Below are 21,063 nucleotides of genomic sequence, written 5' to 3'. Positions count from 1 at the left end.
AGGTTGACTGATCCCAACATGGGGTTTCTCGCAACCCTACAAATGTGAGTAACCACTTCTAAATGACAAAACATTGCGGGCGACAGATACTCAACTACCTCAGAAAATACTACACTTAGCCAGCTGTGACTTTCTATGCTCTTTTTTTTTTCATTCATTTTTTGGCACAATCTCATCTTTTAAATTAGAGGCTACCTTATGCATGAATTATGATATCTATGCCAATGTCCTGAAAGCTTCTTAGATTTAGCACACTAGAAGTTTCAAACGGAGTTACTGGGATGTAGCATTTCTTTTTATACTAATATGTGAAAACCTCCTGTTTAAAGTGGTGTTCGGCCTGGGGAAAAAAAAATTAAAGTCACCAGCTACAAATACTGTAGCTGCTGACTTTTAATATACAGACACTTACCTGTCCAGGGAGCCCGTGATGTTGGCACCCCTGCCGTTTTTTGGATCGGCTGTCGGGTGCTGCCGCCTCTATCTCAACTAAGGGAAACCGTCAGTGAAGCCTTTTGGCTTCACAGCCGGTTCCTTGCTGCACATGCCCAAAGCGTGCTGCGCTTTCTAACTGGCCCGGCGGCATAGAGAGGAGGAGAGGGGCTGAACTTTCGAGGGACATCGCCACGGCGCTGTCTCCCAGAAGTGGGGAAGGGTACCTGTTATAAACAGGTACCCATTCCCCCCTTCCGCCTGAAATGTGCCAATTGTGGCACTGGAGGTGGGGGGAAGAACATAAGCAGAGGTTCCACTTTTGGGTGGAAATCCACTTTACGCTAACCTCATAAGCACCAAATATATGTTATAGTCTAATTAAAGCCAAACTCCAGGCAAATATAAAATACTTAAACTCATGCAGCTTTGTATCCCTTAATACATCCTTAAATAGTTTTTTAAAAGCAAACAGTAAGTACCTGAATCTGATAATCAGCTTCTTGCAGGCTGTTGTACAGCAGAACTCTGGGAACTGGGAAAAGGAGAAACAACACAAAGAGACAGTCAGTTGCTCATAAGCTGTCATATGCTAGACGGAAAGAGAAGAATGAAGGAGAGATGAGCTTATCTGTGTGCTGCTTCAACTTTCACTGTCCATTCACAGACTGAAGAAGGGAAAAAAACTGTAATGCCACGTACAAAAGATCGGACATTCCGACAACAAAATCCATGGATTTTTTCCGACAGATGTTGGCTCAAACTTGTCTTGCATACCCACGGTCACACAAATCTTGTCGGAAATTCGGAACGTCAAGAACGCGGTGATGTACAGCACGTACGACAAGCCGAAAAAAATGAAGTTCAATAGCCAGTGCTATTTCTTCTTGATTCCGAGCATGCGTGGCACTTTATGTGTCTGAATTGTGTACACACGATCGAAAGTTGCAACAAAGGATTTTGTTGTTGGAAAATTTGAGATCAAGATCTCAAATTTTGTGTGACGGAAATTCCGATGGAAAATATCTGATGGAGTCTACACACGGTCGGAATTTCTGACAACAAGCTCCCATTGAATATTTTCCGTTGGAAAATCGGACCGTGTGTACAGGGCATAAGTGTTGGTAAACTGCAGCAGAGAAAATGTAGATCACATGCCCTACCAAATAGGGCCACACTAGGTGACAGAGCTGTGTAAATCTTATGTGTGAACAGACAGAAATACAAACTTCCATATACAGTGGGTATAGAAAAAAATCATCCCCTTTAAAATAGTCACATTTTGTTGCTTTGCAGCCTGAAATGAAGACAGACACAGTTTTTGTTTTGTCCATCTGTATTTACTCAGTGCACCTTATAACATCCAAGTGAAAGATATAACACCAACACATCAAAAAAATCCAAAAACAGAGTCACTGAGTTGGAAAAAGGGTCATCCCCTCTCCTAAAAATGACTTCAGGTGTAGCGAATCATCTTTTCAATGGCACACAAAGCCATTTGACTTTCAACTGTGATCAGCCGTGGTCATTTTGATTATCTCAGCATGAAAAGAACGTTCCTGGAGCATTTCAGTCCCTGGTATTGCAACTGAAGCAAACAATGGGTGGCAAGTAACTGTGAAAAGATCTGGGGTAAAGTTAAGGTTAAGGACAGGCACAAGTCAGGAGATGGATACAAAAAAATGTCAAAGTATTTAGTAGAATAGCTAGTAGAAAGATCACAGATCAACAATACCCCCTGGAATGTAGGTTTTATATTGCATTTTGTTGCAAGAGATAACTCTAAGCAGAATCTGCCTAACAAACTGGGTTATAAACCACTTTTACAATTTGTCACCAAATGCCAGGAAGGCATTTGACAGTAGGGAGTTTATCTTTATAACTACTGTATTAAGAGCCATTGGCTCAGGATCTGATGTACTTTGTATTCTCTTACTATAGGCCAAAGCTAGGTCAAGACTTTGAGTAAATTAAATTACCTTCCAATTATATACCATTATTATTGGTACATGGCAGGGTGTCCCCCTAATTGTTTATTCTTTTCTAAAATAATACTAAAAGTGCTCCTAAAATATCAGTCATCCTTCCATTTCTCAAGCATTAAAGGTTATAGCACAATTCACCAGGTATCCACAGATGACAGTCTTTAGTATCCAACAAAATCACTTCCCATTGATGAAATGCTTATGTTTGGAGGCCTTTCAGTATTGAAGTGAGGTGAGATTGTCAGGAATAATAATCAATATCCAACAACTGGGAATTCCCTAGCAGTGATGTCACCTATAGGCTCCCATAACCCACTGTTGTTGACTCTCCCTCCTTTCACCTACAGCCACTGCTCACTGCCAAAGGGGAGCTGGAACTACAAGATCACATGACTGGACCGGAGCAGACTAAGAAAAAGGTAAGTATACAGATCATTTATACACAGGGTGGTGGGCAGGATAGGTAGGAGGAGAGGGGGACATTTTTAGGAATATTAGCGTTAGGCTTGAATTCCACTTGAGAGTGTATTTAAAGGGGTTGTAAAGTTAATTTTTTTTTTTTTTTAAAATAACAAACATGTTATACTTACCTTCACTGTGCAGCTCGTTCTGCACAGAGTGGCCCCGAACCTGGTCTTCTGGGGTCCCTCGGCGGCTGTTTCAGCTCCTCCCCGCAAGCATTTACCACCTTAATGCGAGCTCCCTCGCACGGTGGTCAGTGCTTGCGGGCGCGCTCCCGTGATACAGCCGGCGGCTATAGCCGCTCGCTGTATCACTCGGCCCCGCCCCCCGGCGCGCCGCGTCATCGGATGTGATTGACAGCAGCACGAGCCAATGGCTGCGCTGCTTTCAATCCATCCACTGCAGCCAATCAGCGACCAGGCTGAGCTGCAATGAAGATGACGAGGACGAGCAGCGAAGATTCGAGGCGTCAGGTGAGGAAAACGGGGGGCCTGGGGGCGGCGGTACTGTCAAAAGTTTTTTCACCTTAATGCATAGAATGCATTAAGGTGAAAAAATTTTTACCTTTACAACCCCTTTAAAACCAAAACTTTAAAAAAAAATTCTAGATAGAGTAGGGACGAGTTAAAACTGCCTAAGTCCTGCTAAGGGAGATTTTCCTACATATAGATATATTCCTTATATATAGATATACACACTATATTGTCAAAAGTATTGTGACACCTGCCTTTACACGAACATTAACTTTAATGGCATCCCAGTCCTAGGGTTCAATATTGAGCTGGCCCACCCTTTGCAGCTATAACAGCGTCAACCCTTATAGGAAGACTGTCCACAAGTGTGTGTTAGAAGTGTGTCTATGGGAATGTTTGACCATTCTTACAGAAACGCATTTGTGAGGTCAGGTGCTGATATTGAGCGAGAAGGCCTGGATCGCAGCTCTAATTCATCCCATAGGTGTTCTATCGGGTTGAGGTCAGGACTCTGTGCAGGACAGTCAAGTTCCTTCACCCCAAACTTGCTCATCCATGTCTTTATGGACCTTGCGTTGTGCACTGGTCCAAATCATTTGGTGGAGGGGGGATTATGGTGTGGGGTTGTTGGCCCCTTAGTTCCAGTGAAGGGAACTCTTAAGGCATCAGCATACCAAGAGATTTTGCACAATTTCATGCTCCCAACTTTGTGGGAACAGCTTGGGTATAGCCCCTTTCCTGTTCCAACATGACTGCACACCAGTGCACAAAGCAAGGTCCATAAAGACATAGATGAGTGAGTTTGGGGTGGAGGAACTTGACTGGCCAGATTGAGTCCTGACCTCAACCCAATAGAACACCTTTGGGATGAATTAGAGTGGAGACTGCGAGCCAGACCTTCTTGTCCAACATCAGCGCCTGACCTCACAAATGCACTTCTGGAAGAATGGTCAAACATTCCTATAGACACACTCCTAAACTTTGTAGACAGCCTTCCCAGAGGAGTTGAAGCGGTTATAGCTGCAAAGGGTGGGCCAATTTAATATTGAACCCTACGGACTAAGACTAAAGTTCATGTGCGTGTAAAGGGGTATGAGTATGTGTGTGTGTGTTATCATGAAACTGTTTCCTTTAAAAAAAGATTCTCTGATTTGTCTTTGGATCCAACATCCAAAGATTTTATTTCCACAGACATGATAAAAATGAAGTGCCTTTCGGTGATCTGTTTATGTTACATAATTTCATAAAACATATGCAAATCTGTTGCTTGATTTGCCACTGTGCTACAGTGTGCAGTATGCATTCCATCTTGAGCAATATGTAAATTGTCCCTGCTGCTTTTACAGTTGCTCTGTAAACTGCTTGCCAATTAAACATTTTAATGTAGTATTTTTGCATGTATAATCTCAAGGGGCTATTAAATACATCTCAAATGCTACTGGGGTTTTTGCAAGCAGTTACAGTATGGGAGCAAGGATGCATTTTCACTGTGCGATAAGGCAACATTAAATAAAAAGGCTGACATGCCACAGTCAAATTTAATCTCTTCAGTATTTATTTTCTGCTACACTGCGGTAATCACCACTTTGCTCAAGGGATCTAGAGCTATCGTGCTTTGTGTGACGTATTCCAAGTACACCGCTCACTGTAGCAGGTTATGCAAGTTCAAATTAATTCCCTTTTTTGTGTCTTAACTAGTATGTAAGAATATACACATTTGAATGAAATGTAAAATAATGTCCATATAACAGAAAATTTGTGTAGCAGTAACATCATTTTATTTATGTTATAAACAGCAAACATGTACTGGATAGACAAAAACACTTAGGCTGGATTCATAGTGTTCCGTTTGCATGCAGCATGCTTTAGTAATGGACAAGTATGATTGGCCCTTAATGGTACGAGAGCCAATTTTCCAATGCTGTAGACTGCTCTCCAGAACTTAGACTTGGAAGAAATACTGTCATTAAAGAATATGTCAACCCAACATTTCCTATTCCTGATATGTGCCTGCTGTACCATACACTTGTATGAAAAATGATCCTGTTCTATTTGTATTGCTTCCTTTGTCTGAAATCCCTGGTGTCCCTGTCAGTCACTCTGCTTTCCTTAATAAAAACTAGCCACACTAGGCATGAGAACACAGCATGGTCAGTTCTCTATCTGTGCTTAGAACTCAGCTTGCTCTCTTCCAATGATCAGACTTGTGCTGACAACCCCCCCCCCTGCACAGCCATTCCCAGTGTGCTGCTGCTTCTCCTTCACTAGCTCTCTGAGCTCCTTATGCAGCTGAGAACAGAGATTATGTGATCAGTTATAAAAAAAGGGAAACTTTTTTTACAATGTGTATGTGTGTATATATATATATATATATATATATATATATATATATATATATATATATATAAATAAATGTTTTGCCTTTCATTTCTATTTTAAACTGAATGGGTTGTTTTAACAGAGAAGAAAAGGATCTGGAATCCGCTGCACTTCAACCTCTTTTTTTCTTTAAAATCATCACAGACAGTGTGGGGTACAGCTGAAAGTTAACGCGTTTCACGCTACAGTTAGCACTAACGCATAACCTCTGGGTTATGGAGGTGGAGAGTTATGAGTAAGCACTAACTGTAGCACAAAACGTGTTAAGTTAGCTGTACCCCACACTGTCTGTGATGATTGTAAAGAAAATGTAATAATTTGAATTGAAGAAGTACAGTAGATTCCAGGTCCTTTTCTTCTCTGTGGCTTACAGATGAGCTGCGCTGGCACCTTCACCATGTGTTGTTAGTGGGTGGACTGCTTATTACTCACCTGGAGCAGCTTTGCTTGTATAGGGTTGTTTTACAAGGTGAGAGTTTACAGATACTTAAATGAACGCAGAACAGAAATGGGATTGTTTCAAACTCACTTTATTCAAACACATTGCAAAATTGATTCCCAAGGGCAATACATTTAAAAAGATAAAAATCAACCCTATCTGGCTTACTTCAAATGTCGAAAAAAAGCCATAAACTATAGGAAAAGGGAATTTTAAAACTCATCATTTGAAAGTTACAAGGAATCCAGCATGGGAAATAAGGATGGCTTAACCTCAAAAGAAAGGGTTATTAATCACTAGTGTTGGGCGAAATTACCTCCATACTCCCATACCCCTTTTATGGCCAATTACTTGCATATTAACCTTCAAAATGGGCACCTTTGATTTCTTATGTTTGGTTCCCTTAGACTTCAATGGAGTTTGCTGTTCGGGACAGATACGGCAGCACCGATGAGGTGGCACCAATGAGCGGGCACTGCCGGGCACTGACGATGGGCACTGATGGGCACTGGTAGGCGGCACTGATGGGTGGCACTGATATGCAGCACTGATGGGCATTGACAGGTGGCACTGATGGGCACTCATGGGTGGTACTGTTTGGCACTGATGGGCACTGATAGACGACACTGATAGGCGACACTGATGGGCACTGCTGGGCACTGATAGGGTGGCACTGATAGGCGGCACTGCTGGGCACTGCTGGGCACTGATAGGCGGCACTGCTGGGCACTGATAGGCGGCACTGCTGGGCACTGATGGTCACTGATACGTGGCACTGATGGGCACTGATACGCGGCACTGATATGAGGCACTGATAGGCATCCCTGGTGGCACTGGCAGTGGTAGGCATTGGAGTGGGCACTGATTGGCAGCTGCCTGGGCACAGATTGGTAATTCCCTGGAGGTCTAGGGGGCATACCTGGTGGTCCAGTGTGGATGGCCATCCTGGTGGTCCTGGGCGCCTTCCCTGGTGGTCCTGGGCGGGATCCGAGGGGGGCTGTGCTGATAAACAATCAGCACAGACCCCCCCTGTCAGGAGAGCAGCCGATCGGCTCTTCTCTACTCGCGTCTGTCAGACGCGAGTGAGGAAAAGCCGATCACCAGCTCTTCCTATTTACATCGTGATCAGCCGTGATTGGACACGGCTGATCACGTGGTAAAGAGTCTCCGTCAGAGACTCTTTACCTAGATCGGTGTTGCAGGGTGTCAGACTGACAACCCGCAACATGGATCGCTGCGATGCGCGCCCCCGGGGGCGCGCAGCGGCTCGATATCCTGATCACGTCATATGACGTCTGGTCAGGAATATCAAACCACTTTGCCGCCTTCATTTGGTAATAGGGCGGGCGGCAAGTGGTTAAGCAGTTGCAGTTACAGCAACGTTTGGTTCTCTTTTTGGGATAAAGGTTTTATATAAATGAATAAAAGCTGATCATTGTAAGCGCCCCTGTCAGTGTTAAATAGTTGTCTCAATCACCCAACTGCTGCATCAGCAGAAAAGCTTATTCTTCGGAAAAACAACAGATTTGCCAGAAAAATCACCAGGTGAAAATAAAGGAAAAAACGCTTAAAACGGATAACAAATGCAGCCACATTTAAGAATTCGTAAGCTGCAGTATAATAAAATGTTTGTTTTTGGGTCAGGGTGGATTTGATTTAAATCAAGTCGATTTAAATCACAATTTAAATCATGATTTAAGTCACTAGTAAAAAGGCTTGATTTACGTCAACTCGATTTAAATCATAGTTTTTAAAGAGTAACTGTCATCTCAATTGTCCCGTGGCGGCTCCTCCTCTGACTCGCTGTTGACTCACCGACAGTCCCATTCACTTTAATGGGACAGCTGGTGACAAAACAAGGTGAGGGATGTGGTATCAGCAGGTGAGTGGATGTCCGCTATCAGGCGCTGCCATGATGGATCTGAAATGACAGGTGCTCTTTAAATGTAAGGACTTATTCTTGCTCGTAGATAGAACCTTTAATATTTACAAACAAAATGAAGGTTTCCTATTTTAAATAATAACTGTCAAGTTAGTAAAACAGCAATAGCAGAACCGGTGCAATCATACAGTTTGTAGTGTATATAGATTTGCAAAACAATGGGAAAAAGGAATATTCCTGAACTTTGTTTTATCTCACGGTTACTGTGAAATTGTGCCAATGCAGTGTTATCTCAACTTACAGCGCTTGGATTCATTGAATGAGTTTACCAAAAATGTAAATATTGCAGAATATACAGCCTCACGCCACATAACTAAGCTCCATTTCATGATGAATAAACTAAATTGTTAATGTATCTTAAAAAGAAAACTAGATTTAGATCCTTTATTTTTAATTTAAAATAAATTAAAATGTAATTAAAATTTAAAATAAATACATGTATTTTATTAAAATAAATTTGATAAAAATCAAAAAAATCTGATTGAAACCAAAAAATCTGATTTAAATTTTTAAAAAATCAGATTTTTTTTATTTATTTATTATTTTTCTTTAAATCATTAATTTTTATAGACCCTATTTTGGGTTTAATACTACTTTAATCGAAGGGATGGGGCAGTCAAGGGAAGAGGTGCCTAAATACAGCATTTCATTTAAACACATATCGTTAAAGAGACACGCCTACCATATATATATAGATGTGAATAAATAATCATATCAAATCAACTAAATTGTCAGTATAAACAAATACATTCTATGTGAATGTATACAAGTAAAGTTCAATTTTCTGACCCACGTGTATGCATTTTTTTCGTTGTATTAAACTGTATCAGGTTGCCCTTGTTTAATGTATGCTGAAATGGTGGTGGTTTTGGGCCACTGCAACCTGTTTATTTGGTTTCTCCCTCTGTTCTCCCCTTCTGTTCAGTGCAGTTAGTTTAGTTCCAGATAGACCTCCCTTCTACCTTCCAAGGGAAGGGAAAAGGAAAACAGGAAAAGGTATAGAGCTCCTGCAAACCAAATTAATAATCAATATTAGAATATTATCAAATAATATGTCACATCCTACTCAAAGTTAATCCTATTGTGAATGCAAATGACCAGTTTATATAACCAAAATATTTCTCTTTTGCCTAGCTCAGCATTGTCCCCTGAATGGACAATATATTTTTTCTATAATTTGTACTCTAGAGGACGCTACACTGGATACATATTGTTCTGCACAATCATCTTGTTGTTCTGCCAACATATTTTATGTATATTTTTATAGTTTTTTTTAGTTTTTTACATGCAATGCAAGAAATTACATATCTTGTCTGGCAGTTTACCAATTGTTTGATGTTAGATTGGATCAATTTTCATTTGGGTTTCAGGAGTTCTATGTTTTCCTTTTTCCATTTTCCTCTCCTTCCAGACTTTTGCCCTTCCTTTTCGCGCTTCCTATATTCCCCTATCTTTCTAGCCTCCTCCCTTTTGTGTTTTATATCAAATGCTGTAATTCTCCCCCTAACCACCCCCATCTCTGCGACTACAAGGATAAGGGTGAAACACGTCAGTGAGGGGCTGTTCCCATGCGTTTTTGGCTAAATAAAGCTTTGAAGTGACATCATCTTTGTTGCTTGTATGGAGTTTTTTTTACTGAAAAAACTGAATTAACCACATCAACTATTATTTTTATTATTATTATTAATATTATTATAGAGCTGGAGAAATAATGATCGCTGAATGACAAGCATATTGTACAAGCATTTTAAGAGCTGTTGACTAGATCAATATAAACCCAATGATCTTACAAGATACACGTTTTCCAAAAGATCAGGTGGGCGAGTGATGGAGGCAATGAAAGGGTTTGTAAAAAGAAGTACATTAGACTTCAAAATTATATTCCATCTTGTTTTTCCATTCACCAAACACTGTGATTTGTATTCTTCTTTTAAGAACAAACTGCTGTTTGATACTCTGTTAGATATACAAATATGTTTCGTTGTTTTATAAATACAATATATATATATATATATATGTATATACACTATATTACCAAAAGTATTGGGACACCTTTTTTTACACGCACTTGAACTTTATTGGCATCCCAGTCTTAGTCCGTAGGGTTCAATATTGAGTTGGCCCACCCTTTGCAGCTATAACAGCTTCAACTCTTCTGGGAAGGCTGTTCACAAGGTTTAGGAGTGTGTCTATAGGAATGTTTGACCATTCTTCCAGAAGTGCATTTGTGAGGTTAGACACTGATGTGGACAAGAAGGCCTGGCTCACAGCTCTAATTCATCCTCTGCAGAGGCGCTTTGCGGTGGTTTTTAACCCTTTCTCGGCCACTAGCGGGGGGGTAAAACCGCCCCCCCGCTAGCGGCCGAATACTGACGGTAAAGCGCCACTAACAATAGCCGACGCCGCCCCCGCCCCAGTGTGAAAGGGGCCTTACAGTGTAAATTTGCTGCCCCCTCAAAGTAACTCAATACACAGCCATTAATGTCTAAATTACTGGCAACAAAAGTGAATACACCCCTAAATGAAAATGTCCAAATTGGGACCAATTAGCCACTTTCCCAGGTGTCATGTGACTCGTTAGTGTTACCATGTCTCAGGTGTGAATGGGGAGCAGGTGTGTTAAATTTGGTGTTATCGCTCTCACTCTCTCATACTGGTAACTGGAAGTTCAACATGGCACCTCATGGCAAAGAACTCCCTGAGGATCTGAAAAAAAACAATTGTTGCTCTACATAAGATGGTATAGGCTATAAGAAGATTGCCAAGACCCTGAAACTGAGCTGCAGCTCAAAGGCCAAGACCATAAAGTGGTTTAACGGGACAGGTTCCACTCAGAACAGGCCACGCCATGGTCGACCAAAGAAGTTGACTCATATTCAGAGGTTGTCTTTGGGAAATAGACATATGAGTGCTGCCAGCATTGCTGCAGAGGTTGAAGAGGTGGAGGGTCAGCCTGTTAGTGCTCAGACCATATACCGCACACTGCATCATATTGATCTGCATGGCTGTTGTCCCAGAAGGAAGCCTTTTCTAAAGATGATGCACAAGAAAGCCCACAAACAGTTTGCTGAAGACAAGTAGACTAAGGACATGGATTACTGGAACCATGTCCTATGGTCTTATGAGACCAAGATAAACATATTTGGTTCAGATGGTGTCAAGCATGTGAGGCAGCAACCAGGTGAGGAGTACAAAGACAAGGGTGTCTTGCCTACAGTCAAGCATGGTGGTGGGAGTGACATGGTCTGGGGCTGCATGAGTGCTGCCGCCACTGGGGAGCTACAGTTCATTGAGGGAACCATGAATGCCAACATGTACTGTGGCATACTGAAGCAGAGCATGATCCCCTCCCTTCGGAGACTGGGCCGCAGGGCAATATTCCAACATGATAACGACCCCAAACACACCTCCAAGATGACCACTGCCTTGCTAAAGAAGCTGAGGGTAAAGGTGATGGACTGGCCAAGCACGTCTCCAGACTTAAACCCTATTGAGCATCTGTGGGGCATCCTCAAATGGAAGGTGGAGAAGCGCAAGGTCTCTAACATCCACCAGCTCTGCGATGTCATCACAGAGGAGTGGAAGAGGACTCCAGTAGAAACCTGTGAAGCTCTGGTGAACTCCATGCCCAAGAGGGTTAAGGCAGTGCTGGAATATAATGCTGGCCACACAAAATATTGACACTTTGGGCCCAATTTGGACATTTTCACTTAGGGGTGTACTCACTTTTGTTGCCAGCGGTTTAGACATTAATGGCTGTGTATTGAGTTATTTTAAGGGGACAGCAAATTTACACTGTTATACAAGCTGTACACTCACTACTTTACATTGTAGCAAAGTGTCATTTCTTTAGTGTTGTCGCATGAAAAGATGCAATAAAATATTTACAAAAATGAGTGGTGTACCTTTGTGAGATACTGTATGTGTGTGTGTATATATATATATATATATATATATATATATATATTAAAGTGCAACAGTTTTAGGCAGGTGTGAAAAAATGCTGTGGATTAAGAATGTTTTTAGAAAAAGAAGTGGTAATAGTTTATTTTGATCAATTAACAAAATGGAAAGTAACAGAAGTGAAATCCAAATGTTGAGATCAGGTCTTTGAGGGGGCCAAACCATCACTTCATTGGCTGTATGTTTGGGGTTGTTGTACAGATGTGAAATAGAAATGTGTTAAGGATGAGCCGAACACCCCCCACCCCCGGTTCGCACCAGAACTTGTGGAACCCCGTTAAAGTCTATGGGACACTAACATGTCACCCATTTACGTCCCTGGGTGGCCCCGCCCTGAGCTATATAACAGCTGTCACCGAGAAGAAGCGTCACTTTGCGGGAGCCTCCCATGGAGGCGGAGCTGTTGCGGCTTTGTTTCCTTTTTACGGTCCGTCGGGGGGCGTGAGATGGATCTACATCACGGGACATTTTTATTTTTTAATAAAGGACTGGTCCAAAAGTGTCTCCTATCTTTTTTACTATTTTTGACATTTTTTTGTGAAATGGTAGGTGTACAATGTACCCATTACCAATTCACATGGGGGGGAGGCCGGGATCTTGGGATCCCCTTGTTAAAGGGGGCTTCCAGATTCTGATATGCCACTGCCTCCAGACCCCCACAACCCTTGCCTGCCCTGCCTGCCCCTCCCCATCAACATGGGGACAAGATGCTTTGGGGGGCTACTCCAAAGCACCCTCCCCATGTTGAGGGCATGTGGCCTGGTACAGTTCAGAAGGGGGGGTGCTCTCTCGTCAACCCTCTTTTCCTGCGGCCTGCCAGGCTGCGTGCTCAGATAAGGGTCTGGTATGGATTTTGGGGGGGACCCCTACTGCATTTTTTTTTATTTGGACCTGAAGGGCCTGTTATGGATTTTGGGGGGAACTCCACGCAATTTTTTTTACATTTTTGGTTCGGGGTCCCCCTTAATATTCATACCAGACCCAAAGGGCCTGGTAATGTACTGGGGGGGTGGGGGGTGGACCCATGCTGTTTTTTTCAATGGATTTGCCAAGACCCAATTCATTACAGCTGTGATCAGTTTTAAATGACTTTTTTTCTTTTAGAAATGTCATTTTGCTGTGGTATTGTTCTAATCACGGGAAAACTGTGTCACTTTACATGGATACTATAGACACCCCCCCAGGCACAATATTTAAAGGAATATTTCATTTTTATTGTTTCACTTTAAGTATTATTAAAATCACTGCTCCCGAAAAAATGGCTGTTTTAAAAAAATGTTTTTATTGATACATGTCCCCTGGGGCAGGACCCAGATCCCCAAATACTTTTTGTGACAATAACTTGCATATTAGCCTTTAAAATTAGCACTTTTGGTTTTTCATGTTAGTGTCCCATAGACTTTAACGAGATTGCGCGGCTTTTGAATTTGCCACGAACAACGCATAATGTTCGTTGTTCACCGAATGTCCGAACAACCAAAGTTCGGCCCGAACTTATGCTCGGGCCGAACCATTCGCCCATTGTTAGTGTTGAGTATTGATGTTTTTGTTTTTGCTAATTGCTGGACTTAGCTATCAATAAATTATTTACATCATACCAAAATTTACTATCTTACTACTTTCATTAAGCAGTGGTTTAATGGATAGAAACATAGTTCTATATAATTACAGTGCAATATAAATAGCAATCCATAATCATCCATTAATAAAAGTTTATAAGTTCTGTAGTTCCACGGGCGATGTCTCAGTCTACAGCAGTGGTCATCATCTCCTGCCCTCAGGGCCCACTAACAGGCCAGGTTTGCAAGATACCTAAAATACATCACAGGTGACTGCTCAGTGATTGCAGTATTCTAGTCTGCATCTCCCCAAGGTAATACATAAAACCTGGCCTGTTAGTGGGCCCTGAGGACAGGGTTGATGACCACTGGTCTACAGCATATGTAATTCTCAATGCGCCGTCATGCGATGTAAACAAATGTGATATCCTTTGATAACGTCTTGTGGGAGGGATGAAGCGCGTTAGTTAACCGTGGGTGGAGATGTAATTTCCAGCCGGAGAGACGCAAGTCAATGCTTACTTCCTGTTCCGGTTTTTTAACTTGTGTTAAAGTGTTTTTACATGTGAGTGGATATTGTTTGTTCTATGTAACCAATAAACAGAATTACGCTATATTGCTTTGTCTGCCATTTGTTTACATTGCATTGCACACCTATGCTGTAAACTGAGATATCGCCCATGGAACTACAGAGCCCAGTCATCTTTACAAGGACTTATGACTTCTTTCATAGGAGTCATATACAGTGGGGACGGAAAGTATTCAGACCCCCTTAAATTTTTCACTCTTTGTTATATTGCAGCCATTTGTTAAAATCATTTAAGTTAATTTGTTTCCTCATTAATGTACACACAGCACCCCATATTGACAGAAAAGCACAGAATTGTTGACATTTTTGCAGATTTATTAAAAAAGAAAAACTGAAATATCACATGGTCCTAAGTATTCAGACCCTTTGCTGTGGACTTGATTAGGAAAGCCACACCCCTGTCTATAGAAGACCTTACAGCTCACAGTGCATGTCAGAGCAAATGAGAATCATGAGGTCAAAGGAACTGCCTGAAGAGCTCAGAGACAGAATTGTGGCAAGGCACAGATTTGGCCAAGGTTACAAAAAATTTCTGCTGCACATAAGGTTCCTAAGAGCACAGCGGCCTCCATAATCCTTAAATGGAAGACGTTTGGGACGACCAGAACCCTTCCTAGAGCTGGTTGTCTGGCCAAACTGAGCTATCGGGGGAGAAGAGCCTTGGTGAGAGAGGTAAAGAAGAACCCAAAGAACACTGTGGCTGAGCTCCAAAGATGCAGTCGGGAGATGAGAGAAAGTTGTAGAAAGTCAACCATCACCGCAGCCCTCCACCAATCGGGGCTTTATGGCAGAGTGGCCTGACGGAAGCCTCTCCTCAGTGCAAGACACATGAAAGCCTGCATGGAGTTTGCTAAAAAACACCCGAAGGACTCCAAGATGGTGAGAAATAAGATTATCTGGTCTGATGAGGCCAAGATAAAACTTTTTGGCCTTAATTCTAAGCAGTATATGTGGAGAAAAACAGGCACTGCTCATCACCTGTCCAATACAGTCCAAACAGTGAAGCATGGTGGTGGCAGCATCATGCTGTGGGGGTGTTTTTCAGCTGCAGGGACAGGACGACTGGTTGCAATCAATGGAAAGATGAATGCGGCCATGTACAGGGATATCCTGGATGAAAACCTTCTCCAGAGTGCTCAGGACCTCAGACTGGGCCAAAGGTTTACCTTCCAACAAGACAATGACCCTAAGCACACAGCTAAAATAACGAAGGAGTGGCTTCACAACAACTCCGTGACTGTTCTTGAATGGCCCAGCCAGAGCCCTGACTTAGACCCAATTGAGCATCTCTGGAGAGACCTAAAAATGGCTGTCCACCAACGTTTACCATCCAACCTGACAGAACTGGAGAGGATCTGCAAGGAGGAATGGCAGAGGATCCCCAAATCTAGGTGTGAAAAACTTGTTGCATCTTTCCCAAAAAGACTCATGGCTGTATTAGATCAAAAGGGTGCTTCTACTAAATACTAAATACTGAGCAAAGGGTCTGAATACTTAGGACCATGTGATATTTCAGTTTTTCTTTTTTAATAAATCTGCAAAAATGTCAACAATTCTGTGTTTTTCTGTCAATATGGGGTGCTGTGTGTACATTAATGAGGAAAAAAATGAACTTAAATGATTTTAGCAAATGGCTGCAATATAACAAAGAGTGAAAAATTTAAGTGGGTCTGAATACTTTCTGTCCCCACTGTATACCTGGTGAGTGAGGGCACATAGAGGGGAGCATGGATCACACAGATTGTGGTTTTTTTTTCCGGCACTTGGCACTTTATACTGCACAATTGAAAATTTGAAGCTGCACTGGAAGAACATGACATGAAAATTTATGAACTTTTGAAAGATTTATGAACTTATGGAATTTTATTAATTATGATTATGGAATATGGATTGCTATTTATATTGCACTGTGATAATGATGTGTTAGCATTAACATTGGGTAGCGCTCTTATATTTTGATTCACATTTAAAGGCACATGCACTTTGAGAGCAGCAACCTATTTATTATTTAATTTGTTCACAATTTATTAGTATTTGTTCACAATTTATAATTCTCTTATCCATTAGTGCAGGAGTATATATTGGCATACTATTTACATTTATATACACATTAATTTATAGTTCTATATAAGGTAACTGGTAAAATATTAATACTTTCTTTGGTAACTCTGGTCCTTACCATCTAATATCTTCCAGTGACATGTAAAAGTTTTTCATTGGAGCTTAATGTTTCTGTTAATGTTTCCTTGGATGAATGTCATTTTGTCAATATTACTTTGAATACTATTGTACATCAATTAAAATGAAAATCCTATGACTTTAAAAATTAACGTGTATTGCAGATATATTTTAAAAGATTAATGAAGCCTTAGAAAAATATTAAAAAATACTAATTAACAAAGATAAAAATATGTTGTCCATATGAGTTTCTATGTAGAAGACCAGGCATAATCTGCAGATAATTATCCAATGTCTGTAATAAAATTGTCTTTTTCTAAATTTGGCTAAGGATGCTAAGAATTTTCATGTCTAAAGATATCAGGTATTCATTGCTAGATGTGTTAAGACTACCAGTTGCAATTTAGCTGAGCATCTGGATCTATTGGCTGATTAAGTATTTTTAAAGTTGAACAAAGACAGTAGGGAGCAGCTTATCTCAGGGAAAAAAAACAGCAGCCAGACAAGGCCAGTTCCTATGCCCCATAATAAGGCATGGCCAGTGGTGTTTGCAGGAAGCTCATAGGTTATAGAAATGAGAAAGACCAGGAGGCTCTCTTATGATATCTATGACCACCATAAAAAAATGAATGTAACTGCAGCTGAATATCTAACTAGTTTAGACAAAATATAACACGGCGAGAGCAGTGCTGCATTAAACTCTGTGGAGTCCCCTAGGTAGTCGAAACCTTGCCCTCCCCACCCCCTCCTTGCAGGTTTCTAGATGTTTTTCTTGTATATGGTCAAGTGGGATAACATTGAACTAAGTAGTGTGCATTTTGGCCATTAGGTGGAGATGACCATCATTGCACGTATGTAGGTTCCACCAACATTTTTTTGCAATCTGACAGCTGAAAGAAGATGAGCTTTTAGGAGATAAACTGTTATGTGAACTTGATGTCTGTGGTTTATGTACATTAATTTATTATTGGGTATATTATATTCACACAGTATTTTCTCTATAGAGTCTTTAATGTAAATTTTACATTTCTTTGAGCTAAAGTGATACTAAAGTCTCTTTTTTGTTTTTTTAAATAACAAACATGTTATACTTTTGCACAGAGCAGCCCAGATCCTCCTCTTCTGGGGTACCTCTTCAGCACTCCTGGCCCTTCCCTCCTGTTGAGTGCCCCCACAGCAAGCAGCTTGTTATGGTGGCACTCAAGTCAAGCCACAGCTCAATGTGTCCATTCGGACACAAAGCCATGGCCTGGCCCCTACCCCTCTCTCTCCTCATTGACTCACTGACTTTTATTGACAGCAGTTGGAGCCAATGGCACTTCTTTGCTGTCTCAACCAATGAGGAGGGGAGTCCCAGGCAGCTGAGTTTCTTGTCCAACATCACTGGATTGAGACGGGGCTCAGTTAAGTATTAGGGGCGTAGGGGGGCTGCTGCACACTGAAGGCTTTTTATCTTAATGCATAGAATGCATTAAGAAAAAAACCTTCTGCCTTTACAACCAATATAATTAATTTTCTCCATATTTTGTAAGCAATTTAAGAATGTTTCATTGTAATTTTCTTTCAAGATCAAATTATTATTTTTTTGATCCGTTGTCATGGGGCCCTTAAACAGTGTGGGGCTAAGTACCTAGTCTGCCTATTGATTACTCTGACACTGTGTGAGAAATACTTTGCTGTCTTGTGTACTCTGCACATTAAACTAAAGGAGATTGTGAGCAGGAGTGGGAGTAATAGTACCCTATCTTTGGTGTCAGTGGCAGAAATAGTACCCCATTGTTGGTGTCAGTGGGAGGAATAGTGCTAAATAGTGCCCCAAGGGCGAAATAAAAGCTAGCAAAGGGCCGCATCTGGCCCTCAGGCTGCAGTTTAAAGACCCATCCTGCAGTTTGGAGACCCATTCTATAGTTTGAGACCCACTAGTTTAAACTAGCGGGTCTCAAACTATAGGATGGTCCCCTTTTGTGAGATATGCTATCCAAAATATAGATGCGCACACACACACACACACACACACACACACACACAAAAACACACAGATTTTTATGCCAGCATTCCTAATTAGAGTTGTAGAATATGTTTAGGAGTTAGATTTAAAGCAAGATCTCAACTTATTATTATTTTTTTGTATATTCTCTATAATATTTAACAGCCAGGATGAATCATGTAATTCGTTGTACCCCAGAATTTTTGGGTAGTCAGCATCTACCATGACTGCCTTTTTTGCCAAGGTTGGTTATCAAAGCGCAAACTCCAAGAAGAAGAAGTCCAAACTGCACATGCATGGGCAACTTATGATTGGCCATAATCCTAGTTGCACCAGTCCCTGAGAATACATTCAATTTTTTTCAGGAGGAGCTTTTATCACTCTCACAGTGAAAGTTTTAGAAACAACATTGTTAGAATTTAGGTGAAGTACAGCACAGTATCTCTGCTATAGAACTTAATTTATTGGATCCAGGATAAAAAACTGAGAGTAAACATCCATCTCATCTCAGGTCTGTGTCACAGATTGATGTGTACTGTAAGCTCTTGCCTTGTGGTAAACTGTAAAAAAAAAAAAAAAAAAAAAAACATTCAGTGTACTTTATCTCTCCAAGAGTTTTTCAAGTCACAGCTCTTGTTTAGGCTCAGCTGCGACATTCTATTCAATCACAGTGACAGTTGTAGATCTGAGTAATAGCTTTACCCTGAGCGGTCTCCATGTATAAACAGAATAATATGTACGTACACATTGCCATTAACAATTTGATTTAAAAACAGGATGTATTTTTTTTTTTATCCTGTAATTGTTTCGAAGTATTGCATGGCTGCAGCTCCTTTTATGCACAGCATTATTGATCAAGCTACAACTCATTAAGGAGTGACACCATGTTCTAAGTGCATAGTGGTTTTACATTTCATTAGAAGAAGCATTTCCCCCTGTGAAACCTAACACTGTCACATGGAGGAACCTGCTATAAGTCATTAGCACCTTGAGTCTCAATCCATCATCGTTTTTTGTGGCGTGTGAAAATGAAACTGGCACCAATAAATTGCTCAGTAAAGAAGATGGAAATGACAATGCCAGTTAAAAGTCAGTTTTGAATGTACTATGTCTTGTATACAGTACCTAATTCTCTTTGACATATGCATTAAAAGGCATCTCTAATGTAAACCTGTCTCAAACCTTGGCCATGATGATAAAATGCATAAGCAGAGGTTACCTTCAGTGAATTTATCAGAACAGTTAATAGACCCAAAGATGTAGGCAGTGAAAGTTGCATGCAAATTCTGACTTTTCCAGTAAACATTGAGTTTAGCCCTATGCTCCTTATTCTGTAAGGTAGATTCATTGACCAATAAAAAGATTTGAGAATCAGGAGCATGCAAGGCTAAGCTTGATTTACAGGATAAATCAAGATTTTCCATATAATTCCATATACCTGTGTCTCTTGATCTACTACTCATTTTGACATATCTTTTCACTGTAGGTAACCTGTGCTTATGCTTTGCCATCATAAACTCAGTTTGAATAGTTCAGGTTCGTGACAAGTTTACCTTTAATATGGCTACAAAAATGAAATTGTCACTGTAATTGTTTAAGTTCCAGTGATAGTAAAATATACAATAATGCCATAATTTTTATTTTTATCATTCTTATAGCAGCTATAATCTGAATTAAATGTTCAGTACTAAACATTATTATATTTTCAATAAAGCCTTACCGTGCTTTTTTGCCTGGGGTGGAAAAACGTTGGAAGTATCCAAAAGACATTTATTTTAAAGTATTTATTGCCAGAAACCACTGATTCATGTATTTGCAGAACTAGCATGGTTTTGCAGTCCTTTATTAAAAAAAGGAAAAAACACCCCAAAGAGAGTAATCTAATAGCAGCCAGCACAACACCTAACAAGTGTAAACTAATGTGCAGCACTCAGAAATGAATATACAAAATCATTGAAGTAAAATGTGAATGACCACAAAAAATAAAATAAGATAAAATGATGTGCTTCTTCACATTCTAAGTGATGTAAATAACCATATACAGTATATGGAATAGTGACATGAAAAGACAATATTGAAATGTCTATAACTACAAACAGTAAATATAATTACAATAGTGACCTGGATTTTAAAAAAACATCCCGTGTTCAGTAAGTCCATATGTAATCATACAAAAATTAGTATGACATGAAAAAAAGTCCATAAAAAAGTGGTGAAAAAAGAAGAATGACTGCTAGACCAAGAAGGATATATCCATGTGACCACAGTATTATGGGACAAAACCACCACCGGTTGTAAGGAGGCTTACCGGAGTAAGAGGACTCAAATGGGCTTATGCTCAATGAGTCGATAAAGCTTGTGGTATAAAACACCAATGCATGAAGCATCTAAATATGTAGTCAGGATCAGAGTGGAAGATGGTCCATGCGACCAGAGATCAACAAAAAGCAGTAATCTTTAGAAGTGGCCAGCGTGATGTATTGGATCCTCTCATGCAGTCAAACAGTATAGCCAAAAAAAGAAAAAACTCCATATAGTGTGAACCGGTAAAAAGTATAATACGTTTAATAAAAAATGAATGAAATGCTCACATTTAGTAAGTGTATAAAAAATGCTTAAAAATGTACAATGTGACCAATGCAATGGCATCCGCATTTCGTCTAAGGAGACATCAT

General features: G+C 40.5%; 1 protein-coding gene across 9 annotated transcripts in view; it reads left to right on the top strand.

Annotated features, from left to right (window-relative positions):
• Positions 1 to 21,063, top strand: part of AFF3 (ALF transcription elongation factor 3) — a 523,081-nt gene that overhangs the window by 132,818 nt on the left and 369,200 nt on the right. For 3 of the 9 annotated variants that reach the window (XM_073614718.1, XM_073614719.1, XM_073614721.1), the window contains exon 2: positions 2,765 to 2,836. The exons of the other annotated variants lie outside the window; for them this stretch is intronic. The gene's annotated coding sequence lies outside the window, so the exon portion shown is untranslated. The remainder of the gene's footprint in view (positions 1 to 2,764; positions 2,837 to 21,063) is intronic. 9 annotated transcript variants of the gene reach the window in all.

This window comes from Aquarana catesbeiana, linkage group LG02 (genome assembly GCF_042186555.1).
Source record: "Aquarana catesbeiana isolate 2022-GZ linkage group LG02, ASM4218655v1, whole genome shotgun sequence".
Taxonomy (NCBI): Eukaryota; Metazoa; Chordata; class Amphibia; order Anura; family Ranidae; genus Aquarana; species Aquarana catesbeiana.
This window is presented reverse-complemented; position numbering and strand designations above follow the sequence as displayed.